Genomic DNA, 22111 nt, shown 5'->3' on the forward strand with positions numbered 1-22111 from the left:
AGTTAAACAGTATACAAACAATAATATAATATATGATGATAGCAATTAGAAACAAACAAGAATAAAATACAAGAAATGTCCGTTCTCACGTGTGTTTCAGATGAAACGTGCATGAGAACGTCATGAAAGCTTGCCTGTTACCAGCGCGTGCATGAGACGCTTCAAGCTTTCATGACGTTCTCGTGCACGTTTCATCTGAAACACACGCGAGAACGAACATATCTTGTATTTTATTCTTGTTTGTTTCTAATTGCTATTATATTATTATGTTATATATTATGTTATTGTTTGTATACTGTTGTGAGCATAAAAAAACGACAGCATCAGACATCCACATGACCAGAGTTTTTCGGCGCGCGCACATCACGCTTGACCCTTCAAGTTACGTCAAGCGTGAAATCAACCCTCGCATGCACACGCAGATAACTGCTGGTCGGATGCGATATATTGTTATTTTTCTTACAAACACTTATGCATTGGGATCGTATGGATTACTCTAGTTATTGCTGTATGTGCTGTTTGATGCCTTAACTCTTAGAAACCCAAATGAGTTTTAATTAGCAGAGATTATTTATTTATCTATGTTCATCTGAGGAAATAAAGTCGTTGGCTGTTACATCTCGGATTGCATGAGGGTAAAAGACGAGTAAACGGTGAGGATATTTCTTCGAGCACTGTATTTTCAGTGTAACAGTTACAGAATACTAGCTAGACATGTGGGATCCTTCTTAAGATTCATCTGTGCCAAGGAAGAAAAAGAAGAGGAACAAGAGGAGGATGAAGCCAAGCAAGAGAAATGAATGTGCTCTAAATTTATTTTTCATTTTTTAAATAAAGGTGTCTGAGTGATATCAGATTGTATTTGTGTTTTTATTGTACTTAACCCATAACTACACGAAACAAGAGGAGAACAAGAGCCACTTTAATTTACAGCCCGCACATCCATACTTACCCCATAACTACATGAAACAAGAGGAGAACAAGAGCCACTTTAATTTACAGCCCGCACATTCATACGTACCCCGTAATTACACGGATAATTACCCCTTAATTAAAAAATACTTACAGTATTATTACCCCTTAAATAAAAAATACTTACAGTATAATTACCCCTTGATTAAAAAAATACTTACAGTATAATTACCCCTTAATTAAAGAATACTTACAGTATAATTACCCCTTAATTAAAAAATACTTACAGTATAATTACCCCTTAGTTAAAAAATACTTACAGCATAAATAATTTGTAAATTTTCCTGATAGTTACCCCTTTATTCCCCCAATATTACATATTGTTCCCATATACTTACTTTATAGTTACACTATAATTACAGAAAGTTATGCTGTAAATTCACTTTAATTATGCAGTACTTTCCGGGCCGTAATCTAAAGCATTACCAAAAAATTAATAACAAGTATGGAAGAGATTCAAGCTGTGCTGCTTTTGCTGGTTATGTATAGGTTTACGAGGTAATTAACAACGACAGAAAAGAGCACTAATATGCAGATTCAGCAGCATGCAGCATATTCAGAAAGCTTGTAAAGCTAGATTTAAAATGACAATGTATATTATTATCAGCTATTACGGACATTGCACGTGAGATGGCTGAGACGAACGTGCACCATCAGACAGAGAGCAAGACTGATTATTTACTTAACGTAGACCCACCGAACCTCGCAAAAGACTTTTAAAAATGCTGAGTTGAAATAAAAGGCTGCGTGAGCTCAACCAATCAGCATTTTCAGCGCCCAAGTCCCGCCCTCGAAAGTTCCTGAACTTTGAAAAAGTACTACCTCGCGAGCAGGGCCGTTTGGAGGGGGAAATATTTACCTGGAACGTTATTTCGACCCTGGTTCCTGCGGTCTAAACACACCGAGTACCACCCAAAGTTCCTGGTTCCTGGGTAAAGTTCCTGTGGTGGAAACGGGGCTAATCATTAATAATCGGCTGGTTGATGGACGCTGCTGATCGCTTCTGGGGATTTACTTCACACAAACCAATCGTTTGGCCTCGGGACACTTGGAATATTTGTACTTTTTGAATAAATTGTTCCTGCAGTCATATCTGCCTTTTTTTTTTTTTTTTTTAAACACAAACGGGTAGATTTAGGGAAGGGATTGATTGTGACGAATTGGAGTTAAATGCTTTCAGTAATTCGATGAATTACCTATTTACACATTTCTATTGCAACAGGTGAAGAATAGCAGAATTTAATTTTCACATTTAATGTTACATTTGTTGTAGCAATCAATGGACGCATTTGCAACGGGTGAGAAATATCTACAAATGACGTGTAAAACATTTACAAGTAATGAATAGTCTACACTTTAGATTAGGTAAAGCTAAAAGCAGTGTAAATGCCTTGTATACGTGTGCAGATCATTTGTAACGGGTAAGAAATATCTACAAATGATGTCTAAAACATTTACAAGTGATGAATAGTCTACACTTTAGATTAGGGGACGCAGAAAGCGTTGTAAATGCCTTGTATATGTGTGCAGATCATTTGTAACGGGTGATAAAGATTTGTAAAAGATTTATTCATGCGTTTACAACATCATCTCTAACAGTTGATGAACACTTTGAGGTGTGTACTTTAATGTAAATGCTGACTGGTGAGGGTATAGACAGCTGTCTTCTCTGACACGTGCACCTGATGCTTCACTGGAGAGTAAAACCATTTACTCTCACCACATTATCACTAACGTTAAACCCCACACAGAACACAAGTCTGCACCATTGAGTGAAAGGATTTAACTTAACGCACTGCCATCCCCTGACTTTAAGTCATTCTAAAATGTTTATTAATTTGACAACTAGTAATTTATCATTCTTTAAAAAAAAATTGCTTTAGCATAAATGCATTTTGTGGGTTTTAACAGACCAGCTTAAAAATGTAATGATGCATCAATAAATTATATATATTCATTATCTACTAATGGTTTGATCATCATTTGTTCACAATTAACAATTGTTTATTGAGATAATGGTATACTGACATTTCAGTGATTAATAATATATTAAATAGTAACTTAACCATTTACTAAGGATCTGTTTGATTATTTTATGATATGCTATTTTTTAAAGATAACTTACAGATTTGCAAATTGTTAGCATATTTTACTTAATCATTTATGTATAGTCATGATTTGTAAATGATTAGTTTATCATTATCTAATAACTTATAAATAATGTATAACTAAATCTACAAAATATACAAAAAAGTAACAATTTAGTAACATTTATGAAATGCATTGTCATGTTTTGTAAATCATTAGTTCATTATTAACTATTAAACTGTAAATTACTTATAACTTAATCTACTAAATATATGTAAAATAATTAACAAATCACTCATTAATCATTAATGAACACGTAAATCATTAGTTAATTATTTACTAATCACTTGTAAATGACTTGTAACGGAATTTACAAAACATTTATAAAATGTTAGCATATCACTTGATAATCATTTATGAATGTTTTGTAAATGATTAGTTCATCATTAACTAACCACTTATAAATGACTTACAACTGAACGTTATTATAAAGTGTTACCAAATTTACGAGACACCCCTCGCTGCAGCCTGTAGCATGCTGGATCAGATCCAATACGTACTGGATGGTGGATCGTTATGGCGCCATCATAGCCTACCGATCTCTGGGTTAATTTATAATGCGTATGCGCTAGTCTTAATGTATGATCATTATTGTATAGATGATGTTCTAAACTGTGTAGTTGTAGTACTGATAAATAGTATTAAGTAATTATTGATGAATAAATCATCTTTTCATAAATGTGATGCTTAAATTATCCTAGTTTCGCTGTACATGCATGCAAAACAGTTAACATTTTATATATATTCTGATCATACTTGCTGTTGAGTGGAAGGAAAATGATTCAAGTAATTGTCTAAATACATTAGATACAATTAAAATACCAGTAGCCTACACATTCAAGGGAAAATGCAAAACGTGTGTCCGGATGGCGTGAGCATGTTATTAATCGTTATTTTTGTGGGATTTATCTATCCAGCAAAACTCTCCTGTGCATTCAATGATGTCCCCAAAACATATGCCCAAAACTCTACTGTGCATGCGTATATGACGTCATCGAATTGTGAATGAAACCACCGCGCATGCACGTCCAGTACGTGTTGGATCTGATCAAGTACGTCATCGTGCTACAGGCTGCAGCGAGGACTTCTTGAAATTTACTACGAAAAATTGAGAGCAAATTGTTATTTACTTGTGTATTTTACATAAAAAATAAGTGGTTCTAGTAAGTAAACATTACTTAGAAATAGCCCAAGTAAAGATTATAAGCCCTTTCTGTGTGGAAAAAGTTGCCAAGTTTTTTTAAGTAAATGTCACTCCAAAAAAATTTCAGTGTTAAACACTAGTTCAAATGTGCTCATTGTGCACATATTTTCTATTTGTAATTGCAAAGATACTCACAGACAGTGTGTGTTTGTCCAAAAAGAATGAAAATAAAAGAAACTTCACTCACACCTTTAGATACTTTAGACAACTTAGCATAATTCACACATCTTTGGCCCGAGAGAGAAACCAGACCTGAAGGAAAGACTCTCTTGTTCAGGATTCAGTCAAGGATCTTCTTGCTGTGAAGAGTCAGTGTTTCCCACTGAGACACTGTGCTGCCCTTAATCACAGATATAAGCAAGAAGTCCTCGCTGCAGCCTGTAGCAAGATGACGTACTGGATCAGATCCAGCACGTATTAGACGAGCATGCGCAGTGGTTTAATTCACAATTCGATGACGTCATATAGGCATGCGCAGTAGAGATTGAATGCACAGTTGAGAGCTTTGCTGGATAGATAAATACTCAAACCGCTCGCGCAAAAATAAGTAAGGGAATGTACACCCAGCCGGTTGTTATCGAAGAATAAACCCAGACAGTGATCAGGACCCCGACGCGAAGGTCATTATAGGTGTAGCGTTATATGACTTATATTCTTTTTTTTTTCTATTTCTTTTTTTTTTTTTGTTATTTTGTGTTTATTTTGAGTATTCATGAGTACACTCTTTCAATTTACATATAGTGCTCAATGCAATCACAGTCAATGCAATACATTTACAATGTATATACATGTACAGTTACCTGATTCTTTTAAATAAAATTTGTACTCTATATTTGTTCAATTGTTTCAAAATATAGCCTTTTTTTTTACAAATAGAAAAAAACAAACAAACAAAAAACAAAAAAAAACAAAAAAAAAAACAAAACAAAGGAAAGCATTAAAAGAAAAAAGAAAAACTATGTACATCCAGGGAGAAAACATGTGTCTTAGTTAAATTCTATCCAGAATAATATCAAATGTCTTATTATAACTTCAGCTGGCTTGGTATTTGAACATATACATACATCTATGTATTTGGATATTAAATCTGATATATCCATGCACATCTATACATCAGTCTTCTATTTATGCAGCAAAATCAGGCCTTCTTTCTGATATATATTCCACCCATTTCCTCCATTTTTCCAAAAATATATCCTTCTTTAAATTAACAATAAAAGTGATCTTTTCCATCATATAAATCTCTATAGTCACATCTATCCAGTTATCTAATGTCGGTCTCTCCTGTTTTAGCCATTTGCGTGTGATTGCCTTCTTACTGGCTGCTAAAAGTACACCCATCAGGTATTTATTATCTGTTGATAATATATCTGGACATACACAACCAAAATACAATAATTTGCTTTCTAAGGGTATGTCTCTATTAAAAATATGTTCAAGAGCCTCTTGTACTTCTTTCCAATATTCTTGAATATGTAGACATTCCCAAAATATATGATAATGTTTGCTTCATTACATCCAGTTTCGCCAACATTTTGGAGTGTTATTACTGTATTTGGCTGTTTGTATTGGTGTTATAAAATATCTAATCATGTTTTTCCAACAGTATTCCTTCCAATTTAGTGAATTAGTTGATTTCCAATGAAATTTCCATACAGTTGACCACTCTTCATCAGTAAAGACTGTTTTACTTTCTGTCATCCATTTCTCTTTTATGTAAATTGTAGAGTGTGTTTTCATGTTTATTAAACTCTTGTATATCTGAGAGACTATCTTATATCTAGTACCTGATGTGTATGCCTTCTTAAGCAAGTCTATCAATGGATTTGAAGTATCTTTAATTTTAATTTTAATTTTTTGGTCATAATAATTTCGAACCTGAAGGTATCTGTAAAAGTCTTGATTTTCTAGTAAAAACTTTTTCTTTAATATTTCAAAGCTTAAAATTTCCCCCTTTTCAATAATGGTGCAAAAGGAAGTAATTCCCCTATTTACCCACATTTTAAATCTGTTATCAGACTGATTTGGGGTGAAGTCTGAGTCATAAGCAAACCATTTCAAGACTGTAATGTGCTCTAATAAATTAAATTCTTTTATCACTGCTGCCCAGACATTTAAAGTAAGTTTTGCCCAAGGGTCTTCTACCTTGTCTATATATTGTCGTAACTTGTTATCTGTTAATATTGCTTGTACGGGGATATTCTTTGTAATATAACTTTCCATATCTTTCCAAGGAGCATGATAATGTACATCACACCAATTTATCACTGTCTTAAGTTGTGCTGCTATATAATAATATTTTAATGAAGGAAGAGCCCACCCTCCTTTATCTTTTGGTAGCTGTAATGTTTTAAAACGTACTCTGGGCTTTTTCCCTTGCCAAATGAATCGTGAAAACATTTTATCCCATTCTATGAATTGTTTTCTGGTAATTTGTACAGGTAAACACTGAAATAGGTATAGAAATTTTGGTAGTGCGTTCATTTTAATAGCTTCAATCCTTGAACTAAAACCAAAAAAGGGAATTAAGTTCCATCTGGTTAGGTCCTCTCTGATTCTTACAGTTAGTGGTTCGAAATTCTTCTTCTGTATTTTTTCTGTGTTTTTTGTTAAGTGGACACCTAAATATTTAAATGATTTTGTATGCCATTTTAACAAGTAAATGTTTTTAATTTTAGTAGGAGGATTATAATTGTATAAGATTATTTCTGTTTTATCAATATTTAATTTGTATCCAGAAAGCGGGCCAGAATTCTGAAGTTGTTTCATAAGTTTGGGTAAAGATTCGGTTGGGTCTCCAAGATAAATTAGTATGTCATCTGCATAGCAGGCTATTTTGTGTTCTATTCCTTTTATACGAATACCGTGAATTGTTTTATCTTGTCTAATGCTTTGTACTAATGGTTCCAGATAGAGCGCAAATAGCTGAGGTGACCATGGGCATCCTTGCCTGGTACCCCTTTCCAATATAAGTGACTTTGATAAATAACCATTGATCTTTATTTTGGCAGTCGGTGTATCGTAAAGTGCTTGTATACTTCTAATTATAATTTTGTGAAAGCCAAATTTGTGTAGGACCTTATAGAGATAGGTCCAGCTAACTGAATCGAAGGCCTTTTCAGCGTCTAAACTTAAAACCATTGCTCTTAATTTGTTTCTCTTGATATGGTTCATAACTTGCAATGTGCGCCTAATATTGTCCTGTGTCTGACGTTGACGAATAAAACCTGACTGATCTTGATTTATTAGGTTGGGTAAAAATTCTTCCATTCTTCTGGCCATAATTGCTGTAAATAGTCTATAATCGACATTTAATATTGATAAAGGTCTATACGATCCACATTCTAACTTATCTTTGCCTTCTTTTGGTATAATAGATATAACGGCATCCTTCCAGGATGGGGGAACTGCTGCGTTCTTTAAAACCCAATTAAAAGTTCGGACTAGGATAGGTATTAGTTCTTTTTGAAATGCTTTATACCATTCCCCAGTAAATCCATCCGGTCCTGGGGACTTGTTAGATTTTAATTTAGTAATAGCCCCTTTCACTTCACCTGCTGTTATGTCTGCTATCAGTGTTTTATTTTGCTCTTCAGTAAGAGTAGGTAACTCTAGTGTATCTAAAAAACGATCAATCTCTTGGGTTCTGTCTTCGGGCATTTTTGAGTATAATTTTTTATAAAATCTTTCAAAAACATCTTGAATGTTCTCTTGTTTGGTTTGTATAGAATTGGTCATAGGATCCCTGATTTTGTATATTGTTTGATCTGTTTGTTGTTTTCTTAATTTCCATGCCAATACTTTCATAAATTTAGATCCATTTTCATAATATTTTTGCCTGGAGAAAATTATTTTTTTCTCTATTTCTTGAGTACACATCATATTGATTTCATTTCTCTTTCTTTTTATTTGTTGTAATTCACGAGTTTGTGTGCCCATATAATCTTAGTGAAAGTGGTAAACAGATTTGGCTTGCTGTCTGCTATAGAGGGGCTCGGAGAGGATATTCTACCCGAGCTCCGATTGCCCCCCTATAACAGGCAAATTGAATGAATAAAATAATGAATGAATGAGTCATTTATATAGCGCTTTCATATGTACTACTGTACACCCAAAGCGCTTTACACTCATGTCAGGGATCTCTCCTCAACCACCACCAATGTGGTGTACAAAAGGAGGAGCAGGGGAGGAGGAGGGATGCTTCAGGAACCAAAAAGGGGAAGAGGTAAGCTGCTGGTTTTATACCTTGGTATTAATTGAAAGATTAGATGGGCGTACTCCTCCCGAAATTACGTTTATTAACTTCACTTCACGAGTTTGTGTGCCCATATAATCTTAGTGAAAGTGGTAAACAGATTTGGCTTGCTGTCTGCTATAGAGGGGCTCGGAGAGGATATTCTACCCGAGCTCCGATTGCCCCCCAAAAACATAATGCAGAAATAGACAGCAAGCAAGAATCATGGAAATTTGAACAGCTCATGATTACGGGAGGAGTCTGCATAATTATTCCAGAAGACCCCCCAAAATTGTTAAATAGACTGAATGGAAGATGGCACTGTAGCAGTACTGAGGTAGGTAACTGCTGTGGCAGTTTATGAAATAGGTGAGGGGTTGCAGCAGCATCAAGCAGAGCACTGCAGCAACATTCTCGAATTGGCGAGGCGCTGCAGCAGCATCAAGCAAAGCACTGCAGCAACATTCTCGAATTGACGGGGCATTGCAGCAGCATCAAGCAAAGCGCTGCAACAACATTCTCTAATTGACGGGGCACTGCAGCAGCATCAAGCAAAGCGCTGCGGCAACATTCTCAAATTGGCGGGGCACTGCAGCAGTAGTCTCAAAAATGGTGGGGCACTGCAGCAGCTTTCCCAAATTGGCAGGGCACTGCAGCAGCATCGAGCAAAGTACTGTGACAGCATTCTCGAACTGGCGGGGCACTGCAGCAGCTTCAAGCAAAGCACTGCAGCAGCATTCTCAAAATGGCGGGGCACTGCAGCAGCATCGAGCAAAGCACTGCAGCAGCATTCTCAAACTGGCGGGGCACTGCAGCAGCTTCAAGCAAAGCACTGCAGCAGCATTCTCAAACTGGCGGGGAACTGCAGCAGCCTCCAGCATTCTCAAATTGGTGGGGCACTGCAGCAGCTTCAAGCAAAGCACTGCAGCAGCATTCTCAAACTGGCGGAAACTGCAGCAGCCTCCAGCATTCTGAAATTGGCGGGGCACTGGGGCGGCAGTCTCAAAATGGTGTGGCACTGCAGCGGCAGTCTCAAAATGTCGGGGCAATGCAGCAGCATTGAGCAAAACACTGCAGCAGCAGTCTCAAGATGGCAGGGCACTGCAGCGGCAGTCTCAAGATGGCGGGGCACTGCAGCGGCAGTCTCAAAATGGCGGGGCAATGCAGCAGCATTGAGCAAAACACTGCAGCGGCAGTCTCAAGATGGCAGGGCACTGCAGCGGCAGTTTCAAGATGGCGGGGCACTGCAGCGGCAGTCTCAAGATGGCAGGGCACTGCAGCGGCAGTCTCAAGATGGCAGGGCACTGCAGCGGCAGTCTCGAATTGGCGGGGCACTGCAGCGGCAGTCTCGAATTGGCGGGGCACTGCAGCGGCAGTCTCGAATTGGCGGGGCTCTGCAGCGGCAGTCTCGAATTGGCGGGGCACTGCAGCGGCAGTCTCGAATTGGCGGGGCACTGCAGCGGCAGTCTCGAATTAGCGGCTCACTGCAGCGGCAGTCTCGAATTGGCGGGGCACTGCAGCGGCAGTCTCAAAATGGCATGGCACTGCTGCGCCAGTCTCAAAATGGCAGGGCACTGTAGCAGCGGTCTCAAATTAGTGGGGCACTGCAGCGGCAGTATCAAGCAAAGCATGGCAATGGCAGTCACAAATAACGAAGCACTGCAGTGGCAGTATCAAATTGAGAAGCACTACAGCGGCTGCATCAAATTGGAGGAGCACTACAGTGGCAATATTAAATTGTGGAGCACTGGGCACTGCAGCGGCAGTATCAAGCAAAGGATTGCAGCGGAAGTCACGAATTAGCGAAGTACTGCAGTAGCAGCATCAAATAGGAGAAGCACGGCAGCATAAAATTGGCGCAGCACTGCAGTGGCAGAATCAAATTGCGGAGCACTGCGGCATCGAACTGCGAAGCACTGCAGCGGCTGCATCAAATGGTGGAGCACTGCAGTGGCAGTATCAAATTGTAGAGCACTGGAGGGGCAGCATCAAAAATGGAGGAGCAGTGCAGCGGCAGCATAAAATTGGAGGAGCATTGCAGCGGCGGTATCGAATTGCGGCTCACTGCAGTATCGAAAAAAGGAGGAGCACTGCAGTGGCAGCATTAAATAGGAGGAACACTGCAGCGGCAGTATTAAATAGGAGGTGCACTGCAGTGGCAGCATTAAATAGGAGGAACACTGCAGCGGCAGTATTAAATAGGAGGTGCACTGCAGTGGCAGCATTAAACTGGAGGAGAACTGCAGCATCAAATTGGTGGAGCACTGCAGCAGCGTCAAATTGCGGAACATTGCAGCAGCAGCATTAAAAATGAGGAGCCCTGGAGTGGCAGCATGAAACTAGAGGAGCACTGTAGCGGCAGCATCAAATAGAAGGAGCACAGCAGCGACAGTGTCAAAAAGGAGGAGCACTGTAGCATCAAAATAGGAGGAACACTGCAACACTGCAATGGCAGCATCAAGTAGGAGGAGAACTGCAGTGGCAGAAACAAATAGCAGGAAAAACTGCAGCATCAATATAAGAGGAGAACTGCATTGGCAGTGTAAAAATGGCGGAGCACTGCAGCGGCAGTATCAAAAATGGAGGAGCACTTTAGCGTCAAAATAGGAGGAACACTGCAGGGGCAGCATAAAATAGGAGGAGAACTGAAGTGGCAGAATCAAATAGGGAAAAAACTGCAGCATCAAATAGGAGGAGAACTGCAGTGGCAGTATTAAACTGGAGGAGCACTGCAGCAGCAGCAGCATTAAAAGGGGGGAGCCCTGCAAGTGGCAGCATTAAACTGGAAGAGCACTATAGCGGCAGCATCAAATAAGAGGAGCACTGCAGCGGCAGTGTCAAAGTGGCGGAGCACTGTAGCATCGAAATAGGAGGAGCACTGCAGCGGCAGCCTCAAGCTGGAGGAGCAACGCAGCGGCAGCATCAAATAGGAGGAGCACTGCAGCAGCGGCAAAATGACAGATCACTGCAGTGGCAGCATTAAATAGTAGGGGCACTGCAGTGGCAGCATCAAAGTGGAGGAGCACTGCAGTGGCAGCATCAAAATTACGGAGCACTGCAGTGGCAGCATTAAATAGTAAGGGCACTGCAGTGGCAGCATTAAACTGGAGGAGCACTGTAGCATCAAAATAGGAGGAGCACTGCAGAGGCAGCATCAAATAGGAGGAGAACTGCAGTGGCAGTATCAAATAGGAGGAGCACTGCAGCAGCAGCAGCATTAAACTGGAGGAGCAATGCAGCGGCAGCATCAAATAGGAGGAGCACTGCAGCGGCAGCGTCAAAAAAGACGGATCACTGCAGTGGCGGCATTAAATAATAAGGGCACTGCAGTGGCAGCATTAAACTGGAGGAGCACTGTAGTGGCAAGCGAAGCCCTGGAGCATCAAGCGAGGGACTGTGGCATTAAGTAAAGGACTACAATGGTGATATCTAGTAAATCCAAATACTGCAGCAGCAGTATCAAATTGGCAGAGCACTGCAGCGTCAAGCGAAGATGGCTTGTTTGATGAGGCTGAGGTCCGAACAAAGTAAAATCGAAAGGCCTCTGAGGACCACCAACCCAATAGTTTAATTGATGGTGTGGCAGTCTTTTGGCCTGCGGTGGTGTCTGCTCCATTGCGGAAGAAGTGAGGTGAATATAAGTAAGCCTAATTACCAGAGTTGGTGGGGATCTGCTGAAGCTTTTTAAATGAACTTCACTGCCTGGTGACAGGAAGGTTGTTCTCATCAGAAAACAGCGGGTCGAGAAGTGAGGAGATCAGCACCTCCCTGTGGCAAGGGAGAAGGAAAGATATTGATATTGCTGGATGGGTGTCGGGAGATTGAAGATAGGAATGAAAAGGCAGTTTTTAAATTGATCCGTTTATTGCTTTTGATGAGGAAACGGATGGTGTTCTTGTTTAAAACTTAGAGATCATAGATGGTCGGATGGATGGTTGTAGATTAGAAATTTAAGCAGCCGAGATAGACTTTGATGGTACTAGATTGGGTGGACATCTCGTATGACATCAAAATTGAAAAAGAGGGAGAATTTGGGAAAACAAGTTGGTTGTAGGAATTGTTTGAAAAGCTCTCCAAGTTGTCCAGTAGGATTGCAATGCTGGGGTTGGAACGGTGTCCACCTTCGGGCTAATGCTCTTAATATTTATGGCAAAATCTGGGAAATATAGAAATTAAGATAAAAACTCTCTTAAAACACTCTTCTCCTGAAAAGTCTGCTGGTTCCTCAGTGACAACTTTTATAGCGTCAAACAACTAACTAAGCTAAACTTATTTAAAACAAATACTTGAAATAAATCATAGTGATAAAACTGCCTTAAGACAGAAAACATCTTGGAAAATATAAAGTGTAATTTGATTGTTTAGTTCAACTCGTATCCATTAGAAACCACGGAGGGGCGGGGCTTATGAGCTATACTGGGACCAACCACCTGGGGTGATTGAGGCGCGGAGGCTTGGTGGAGACAGGTGATGGATCCATAGCAATGATGTAGTAGGAACTGTAAGAGCAATGCAGCTGAGAAGGAGGCAATAAACTGTAGAGGAAGCAGAAGCTGGATGGAATAAGGTTGGAGAAATTAGGGGGGGGGGCAGGACCGTTTGCGGAGGCAGCCTCACGCTTTGGGTCTGCACCTATAGCAGAGAAAAAATTTAAAGGGGGGGGGAGGGCAGGACCGTTTGCGGAGGCAGCCTCACGCTTTGGGTCTGCACCTATAGCAGAGAAAAAATTTTAAAGGGGGGGGGAGGGCAGGACCGTTTGCGGAGGCAGCCTCACGCTTTGGGTCTGCACCTATAGCAGAGGAGAAATTAAGGGGGGGGGAGGGCAGGACCGTTTGCGGAGGCAGCCTCACGCTTTGGGTCTGCACCTATAGCAGAGAAGAAATTAAGGGGGGGGGGGGCAGGACCGTTTGCGGAGGCAGCCTCACGCTTTGGGTCTTGCACCTATAGCAGAGAAGAAATTAAGGGAGGGGGGGGGGGGGCAGGACCGTTTGCGGAGGCAGCCTCACGCTTTGGGCCTGCTCCAATAGCAGAGGAGAAATGTATTATATAGCTTTTCTTGATTTAACAGAGAATAAAAGCCAGAAAGCACAGAAATATAGGAAGCGTGGAAAGAAGAACAGAAGAAGCTATACTTACCTGTGGGAGGGTGAAAGGTAACAGTCGAAGAGGCCGTGGAACTATTGCGAGCAGACGCGGAACTAATGTCTGCGGCCGCGATAGTGCCGGCCGAATTAAGGGGCGGACGTGAAAGCGTAGGCAGCTGCGGCTGCCGGCTGAAACTGAAACGGACCGTATAGATCGTGCAGTTGTTTGTGTTGATGTTTGCGTGTTGCTGCGAGAACGCTGAATGCGGCGTGAGAGAGAGTTTTGGTGAAAACACACGAGCAGATCGTGAAGTTGCGCTTTTGAATTCCTCTGGGTGAAATGGAAAACCCGCGCTGGATAACGCCTGAGCGCGTCGACGGACTCCTCAGCAGGAGGTACGAGGCTTAACGTTACTGCTGAAGAGGATGATGTTGATGATGATGAAGACCTCGATGCATCGCGATGAGGATCGACCGAGCCCCGTTATGATTCTAGATGGAAGAAGAGAGAGGTTTTCTTGAGCGAGGTGTTATGTGGAGCGGAGAGACCGGCGGTCTGGAGATCAACAGGTGAAATGAGCAGCGCAGCCAGTCAAGCACAGTTGGGCAGGCCAAATGCTTCAGGAACCAAAAAGGGGAAGAGGTAAGCTGCTGGTTTTATACCTTGGTATTAATTGAAAGATTAGATGGGCGTACTCCTCCCGAAATTACGTTTATTAACTTCACTAGTTTTGGGTCCAGCCTATCTTTATGTTCTCTTTCTAACAATTTTAATTGATGCTGTAATTTGGTTAACTCCTGTTGTCGAGTTTTCTTTCTTAGCGAAGCCAATGCTATAATTTTACCTCTTAATACTGCTTTTGCAGCATCCCACAGTATGGGAGGTGTGACTTCTTCATTATCATTATTTTCTAAATAGCAGTGGATCTCATTCTTAATATTTATTTTAAAAGAGGGATCATTAAGAAGGTTCAGGTTAAATTTCCACAGGGTATCCTTAGGTTTATAATCTAGTTTTATTATTAGATAGATTAGGGCATGATCACTAATATCTATTATTCCAATATCACATCTTTTTACTCTGGTCCTATCTTTATTAAACATGAGGAAATAATATATCCTGGTGTAGGCATTATGTGGATGAGAAAAATGCGTATAATCTTTAGTATTGGGGTATATGTCCCTCCATACATCAATTATGCCAATATCATTCATCAATGTGTTAATCTTACGTTGGATGAGTTTATAAGTTGTTTTTTTGTTTGAGGAGTCAAGTTCAGGCTGTAGATGTACATTTAAATCACCTCCACAAATCAATATGCCCTTTGTTTCGGAGGCCATAATTTGAAAAATCTTTTGGAAAAAAGTAACACTACTACCGGGTGGGGCATAAATGTTAAACAAAGTAACATATGTTCCATTCATCACTCCATGGATAAAAATAAACCGACCCTCTTTATCAGCATATTCATATTTCTTTTCAAAAATAACCTTATGAGAAATCAAAATAACAACTCCTCTCCTATGCCCTGTATGGCATGATGAGAAATAGATCTGAGTAAATCCCATTCTTTTTAATTTTTCATGCTCCGTGTTATTCAGGTGTGTCTCTTGTAGATACACTATATGAGCGTTTTCTTTTTTCATTTTGCTTAAGATTTTTTTCCTTTTGACTGGGTTAAGTAAACCATTGACGTTGAAGGAAATTACTTTTACTTCGTTATTTGTTATGTCTGTTCAGTATAGTATCGACATCTAAACCATAGTAGAGGCACAGTCCCTGGTAAAACAGTATATAAACAAAACAGAACAAGAAAGAAGAAAAAAAAAATAATAATAATAATAATAATATCTTAAGAAACTGACAAACATATTCTGCTTCCAAGATAGAGGTCTCGAACATATGACCCTGTAACAAGTTGTTGAGTGGCGTCTGGCATGGAGGGGAAACCTCCTCTTCCAAGTGGTGATCGGGGCCCTCCAGTTCACCGTCTTTGCGCGATATATAAAAGAACATACCTTTCGTGTCCGACGTAATGTGCTGTCATTCAGTAATACCAGGAGAGAAGATTTTTTTTTTTTTTTTTTCTTGCAGTCTCATATTATCTTCTATATGCCTGTAGGCGTTCCCTGATGTCTGTCGATCTCGGAGCCTTTTTACCTCTTGTCTTCTGCTTTGAAACAGTCTCCCAAGACGTGCGTTCGAGTTGTTCCATTAGTGATTCCATCGGCGATGTTTTTTCCACGCGGAACCCTCTTTTCACCATATCCAGGTATGCCTCTTCAGCTGTGTGGTAGATGTAGGTCCCATCCTCATAGAACACACGAAGTCTTGCTGGATAAGGGGTTTGGAATCGAATCCTCTTCTCTTTCAGCACTTTTTTCACCTCCGAATATTCCTTCCTTTTTTGAAGAACCGCAGGAGGATAATCGTGATCGAAGTAGATTTTTTGTTGGCCGACAAGAATATCTTTTTTCGCCCAGGCCTTCCGGATCACTTCTTCTTTCATTTTGTACCTGAGGAACTTCACTATAATCGACCTGGGTCTCGCGTTCGCCCCGGGTTTGGCTACAAGTGCCCGGTGTGCTCTCTCCACATACAGTTCTGTATCCGGAGGAAAATCCAAAGTGTCTCGCAGGAGTTGTTCAACGTAGTCAGTCATGGAGTTTCTCTCTGCGTCTTCTGGCACATTATATATTCTTATATTGTCTCTTCTTGACCTGCCTTCTTGATCAATCTGTTTGCTTTCCAACTGCGCCTGCATTTTTATCATTTTTTGCATGGTCTCTTCCACGTTTTGCATTCGTGTGTCAATTTCTTCAATGCGATCTTCTGCGTGACCGATTCTTTGGTTTGTCTTGTTTAATTCGATCTTGATTTCATCCAGCTGATGATTGTTCTCTTTGCGAAAGTTTTGAATTTCCTCCAAAATTCGTTCCAAACTGATCTGTGTGTTATCCAGGTGTGACTGCTGTTGATTAGCATCTTGTTTTTGTGCTAACGCATGCGTTGCGCCAGCTGCTCCTTACGATCTATCTTCAGTTTCTAGAGCCTCTGAGTAGGTTTTCCTGCTCTTCTCTCTTGTTTCCATTGTTGTCCCACTATAGTTTGCTTTGAAGAGTTATATATATATTTTTCTAAGGGTTTAGTGAGACTAAATATAAATCGTCGGAGGAGACGATGAACTATGCTGCCATTCCCTCAGTCGCCGTAACCGGAAGGACTTATATTCTTAACGTTATATGAGTTATATTTTTCTTTCAGACAAATACAATCAGAGTTATATTTAAAAAGTCCAGGCTAACATTAATCGAAGCAGTAGTTGTAGCTGTTTTTGAAGTCCAGAAAAAATGCAGCTGTCCATCAAATAATGTGCTCCACACGGCTCCGATGGTTCAATAGAGCCTTCTGATTTTAATAAAGGCGTTTGTGTAAGAAAAATATCCATATTTCAAATTTTATAAAGAAGACCCTTGAAGTCTTCCATTGAAAATGTCTTATGAAAATTATATATATTTTATTACTCATTTTAAGAAGGCTTTGACATCCAAATGTCAAACAGTATGTACAGTGACACTGAATGAAAAATACTAAATTAGTAAACCTAAAAAATAAATATTAAAAAAAACATTTCACCTCTGCTTCAGCATTTTTTCTTCTAAAACAATATATTTTTGGCACTTTGACAAATTTTTCATTTTTATTTTTTTAGATTATTCCATGCTGATGGACTGCAGGTCCTATCTCAGAGTTCCTATGTCCGGTACGTATGTAAAATCTCAAATATGCACTAGTACCATTCAAAAGTTTGGGGTTATGTTTTTTTTAAATAGTTATTTATATAGCGCTTTACTGGGTTCTCAAACCGCTTTGCATATGGAAGGGGGGAATCTCCTCCACCACTAATGTGCATTATCCACCTTGATGACACGACAACAGCCACATTGAACCAGAACACCCCAGCTTATTGTTGGAGAGGAGACAATCAGTTATATTTGTCAAAATAGTATTTTTTGATGTCTTGCTCTGGAAGCAGTCTCGTGCTAATACAATTACAGATCCTGCAACATCCATTTTTGGATTAAATCAATGCTTTGTTTATAATGAGGAGGATGTTTTAAGCTATGAAACTTGCAGAATGCAACAAATAACTTAATCACAACCACCTCAAGTGGCCACTGACTAATTCAACATTTTTTATCTTCATTCTTGTTTCAGATGCTGCCATAGAACGGCATGAGAAGGAAACAGTTTGGTAGAACTGAGGTTCCAATATAAGAGTATGCACATGATGTCCCAGTAGACGGCGTTTAACTGTATTAGACTTAACTGAGTGGCAAAAACACTGAGTGGCAGGATTGGTGTTCAACGTGAATGCTGCAAAAAACAACAACACCCAAAACACATCTGGGAAAGGGTTAGGTACAAATAGATACAGTTGATTGCACATTCAACAATAAATCAGAGCTATCTTTGTGCAACCTTCCGAAAGCTACAGAAAGACAAACAAATAGATTGCTGCTATTCGCAGAAACAACCTGAATCCAGACATCAGAACATTTTATGTTAGATATGTAAAATTTTGGGCTAAAATCATATACTAGGTCATATACTGTATTGACAACTCACCAATTAAATATTTCTATTTGTGTAAGCGTTTATTAAAAAATATCCATTGTAATGAGCATTGTGTTCTAGAAAGGTGGATGGTTAAATAGACATACCCAGTTTTTCTTAGAAAGCAAATGTGTATGGTTGGAACACCATTACAGTGCAGAACTCTGTATTGTCTGGCTCATGGTAATAGCTGACAGCTATCCAAGTAAATTAAAAATCTACACAAAATACACAACCAGTATATACATTGATGTCCTCAACACTTTAATTTCACCAATAAATCCCAAGAAGTATGACCAAACATCAAGTCAGATGTTATGTCTAAAATGCCTTATTGCGTTAACAATTTTTAAGCCTGGGTAATATGACGATTATATAATCATCTGGATTTAGAGCTACCTAAACTGTATTTATAGTATTTGTTTAGCAGATAAAGTGTTCACATGCTTTGCTTTATATATTTCCCCGGCATCAGAATCAGGTACATATAAATGTCTGAAAATCACCGTTGAATCCAAATACATTTAATTTATTTCAGGAAAAAAGAAGAAGCTTGTTTTGCTCCCATTTCTGCAATTTCTCTTATTAAAGTCAGCCCTGCTCCAGAATGTTTTGCCACTCAGTCCAGCTGAGGGTCGTGTCCCAACGGGAAAGTGACATCAGCGCACACCCTCTATTAAAGGAAAGAGACAGGCCCATTGCAAATCCAAGTTTACATTAAAGCTTTGTATTTTGAGTTAAAGTCTATTTGTGTCTGGATTTGCAAAATTTTATTTTTTGTGCAGTTAAGTTTATATATGCTCTCTGTACTTTCACTTTTTGTTAACATCAATAAAAATCACAAACTATTGTTGTTTAGCATGTGTTCTCTGCAGACACATTTTGTTTATATCCATTGGGTCAACATTTTTGCATTGTCTGGAAAATATGAAATTTTGACTTTTTCATTACAAATTTAATGATGTTTATAAAATGAAAATATTTACATATATGGAGGCACACTTATGTAAAATATATTAAACTGCTGCATTAATATATAATTCAAAAGATTTACATATGTATAAAACTAATATATTAACATATATTAGAAATTAAAATATGCACATATATTGCAAATTATTGTATTAACATATGTATAGCTAAACTTATTTACACATAAAGGAAATAAATCTATGCGACATAAACATATTTACATATGTTTAATATATGTGAAAAAAATATTAATAAGGTGCCAATCTATTTTGATTTAAGTAATTGTAATATATGAAAATCTATTATTAATATATTCCACACGGTGAAACTTCTTTGTGGGTATTTATGTGCTCAAGTGCGTATTGCAATAAATGTTTCTATCACTTCTCTTCTTGGTATTTACTGCAAGTCCTCGAGTAGTGTTGCACAGATGTACAGGAGTGAAAAAAAAAATCATCCCGTTTGTACACAGATTATAGCATGCACAATGCGAGGGTAGATAAATAAATGGATTTTTAATATCTAATTTGTCACATGTTAACCCGTTGACACTTAGCTAGTTAGTCCTACAATAAAATATGGGCTTTTAAAACTATAAATAAGACCTACACAGGCCCACATATTTTATTAACAGGGAAAGACTTTATACCACTTTAGCACTTTGTACAATTGGACAACAATTTTGTTTAAACGATTGGTCATGCTTTAAACTAAAATTAGCCGTTTGCGTTCGGAGGTGTCCAATACTACAGTTAATAATTAATTATCATTTGTGTAAAATCCGGGTTTGTGCTGATCTACCGACCCTGATGAAGAAGCCAAATGTTAAACAGCTCTATTAGCCTTAATTATGCCGGAGGTACCGTCACCAAGTGCTCATTTTTGCGTTTTGTTTAATTTAAAACAATATATGAATCTATTCCGTGTGGTTCATTCATAAAATCATACATTAAGGAATGCGCATGCGCAGACTTGAAGCGTCTACGCCAATAAGATGTTGTAATGTAAACCAATGAAATTGCATGTGGCCGGAGCGTGAACAGTTTTATTTCAACCGAATCCTATCGTTGTTAAAAGGAATCTTTACACCCCGGCTAATCTCATCACTGACCAAATATGGTATTGAGTAATTTTTTATTTGGCCACAGATCAGATTTTGAATTTAGAGTTTTTCAAAATTACTGAAGCAAATATTGTATCCAGACATCTAGAATCAGCATATGATTCTCAACAATGGTGACATGCTTCATGCTGGGAGCCATTTTATAATTGGGTGGGTCCCAGAATGCATTGTGACATAAAACATGTCACCATTGTTGAGATTCATATGCTGATTCTCTATGTCTGTTTGTCCAACTATTTTTACACACCAAAATTAAGAAATCTAAATTCTATTTAATTTGTGGCAAGAATGTTATGCTGATGAAAGATTTATTTAACAACAAATAACTGCTTTTGTTCAGTATAAGATTGGTGATCTTTAAAACTTTACTTGACAACAAAATGTATGATGCATAAAACAAGATGACATTTCTTTGCAACAAATTGTGTTTTAGTAAATACTGTTACAAAGATTTAATTGTTAGTTTAAAGTCAAACTGCCCAACTATATGAAACACTGATCACCATAATGGTGACAACATGATTTCCATAAAACATCAGTATCTAAACCTCTGTTCTTTCTCAGAGAAGTACAGTATTACAGAAGTAATTGTGAAGTTGTTTAATCCTACTCTGCTGAGATCTTCAGAGATTTAATGTCTTCTTTTCATTAATTCAGAGATTTAATGGAACCGGGAACACTTCCCATAACACCTGATGTACTCGTTACATCATAAAAAGAGGGGCATCTACGCTAATGTTAGTCTCTCTGTTTATCCCAAGGTTTATCCCGGATCTGGGCCCTGTCCGGATCGGATGGTGGACCTGCGCCTGGACATGACCAACGCATCCTGGAGTGTCTGCTGAGCCGTGTCAATTGGTGTCTCCTCCGAATTTGCCTCACCGGCACGTCATGCTCAAAAAACCCATCTCAGGCGCAATAATTCCGATCTTTCATGTATTCATACTCTTGTGTAATCGACGCACCATCCTAAATAAACCCGTCTCTTCCGGGATACCCTAAAATTTTGAATATTCCGATCTAATATGATTTCTGACCTGTAAGGTTGCCAGTATAATAATCATACATGGTGTGTTAATAGGCCAGAGGAGAACTGGCACCCCGACTGAGTCTGGTTTCTCCCAAGGTTTATTTTTCTCCATCATGCCCTGATGGAGTTTTGGTTCTTTGCCACTGTCACCTTTGGCTTGGCTTGCTCAGTTGGGGACACTAAAATCCCCAATGAGGGGATCAAATGATCAAATTATTCAACTAATTATACAAATAAAATGTATGAATTAGGTTTTATTTAATTCTATAAACTATAATACTGATATGCCAACATTGTCACTATATGATAAATTAAAATAAGCTGATAACATCACTGTTTTCTCCAGTACGACTGTACAGCCAAATCTAATTTTGTCGCAATATTATCCTGTTTGACACTGTGAAGCTGCTTTGACACAATCGTGATTGTAAAAGCACTATATAAATAAAGTTGATTGATTGATTGATTGATTGATTGATTGATTGATTGATTGATTGATTCTTTTATCTTCAGTTGATTTCATCTAAGGCTGCAGCTGAAGTCAGTTGTAGTTCTTGTGTTTCTCTTTCCTTCAGTTTCCTTCAGATTCTGTTCATTATCATGAGGTGTTCATCACTAAAGTTCAATCATAACTTAATGAAACTCTTAATCTCTTAATTATCTCATTAACGTTAACACCGCTTAAGAGTTATTTTAAACCTCTGTGGAGTGGGACCAAATACACTG

General features: G+C 38.8%; 1 protein-coding gene across 1 annotated transcript in view; it reads right to left on the reverse strand.

Moving 5' to 3' along the window:
* LOC137058526 (collagen alpha-1(XXV) chain) overlaps nt 1-22111 on the reverse strand; it is an 800473-nt gene that overhangs the window by 526147 nt on the left and 252215 nt on the right. The gene's annotated exons all lie outside the window — the stretch shown is intronic.

This window comes from Pseudorasbora parva, chromosome 1 (assembly GCF_024679245.1).
Source record: "Pseudorasbora parva isolate DD20220531a chromosome 1, ASM2467924v1, whole genome shotgun sequence".
Lineage (NCBI taxonomy): Eukaryota > Metazoa > Chordata > Actinopteri > Cypriniformes > Gobionidae > Pseudorasbora > Pseudorasbora parva.